Raw genomic sequence first — 473 nt, 5'->3', positions numbered from 1 at the left:
AGCTCAAACAATCCGCCCGCCTCGGCCTCCCAGAGTGCTAGGATTACAGGCGTGAGACACCGTGCCCGGCCTATGCTAGTACTATACTGTTTTGATTACTATAGCTTTGTAATATAATTGAAAATCAGTAAATGTGATGCCTCCAACTTTTTTGTTCCTCTCAAGATTACTTTGGCTCTTCAGGGTCTTTTGTGGTTTCATACAAATTTTAGAATTTTTTTTTCTATTGTTTTGAAAAATGCCTCTGGAATTTTGATAGGAATCGCATTGAGTCTTTATGTGGCTATGGCTGTATGGATATTTTAACAATATTAATTCTTCCAATCCGTGAACACGGGGCATCTTTTCATTTACTTGTGACTTCTTCAATTTCCTTCGTCAATGTTTTTTTTTTTTTCAGCATATTATGGGGGTACAGATGTTTAGGTTACATATGTTGCCCTTGCCCCCCCCGAAGTCTGAGTTTCAAATAT

The sequence above is a fragment of the Propithecus coquereli genome, unplaced genomic scaffold (assembly GCF_000956105.1).
Source record: "Propithecus coquereli isolate 6110/MARCELLA unplaced genomic scaffold, Pcoq_1.0 Scaffold371, whole genome shotgun sequence".
Classification (NCBI taxonomy): Eukaryota; Metazoa; Chordata; class Mammalia; order Primates; family Indriidae; genus Propithecus; species Propithecus coquereli.
The sequence above is the reverse complement of the archived record's forward strand: the minus strand, read 5'-3'. Positions refer to the sequence as shown.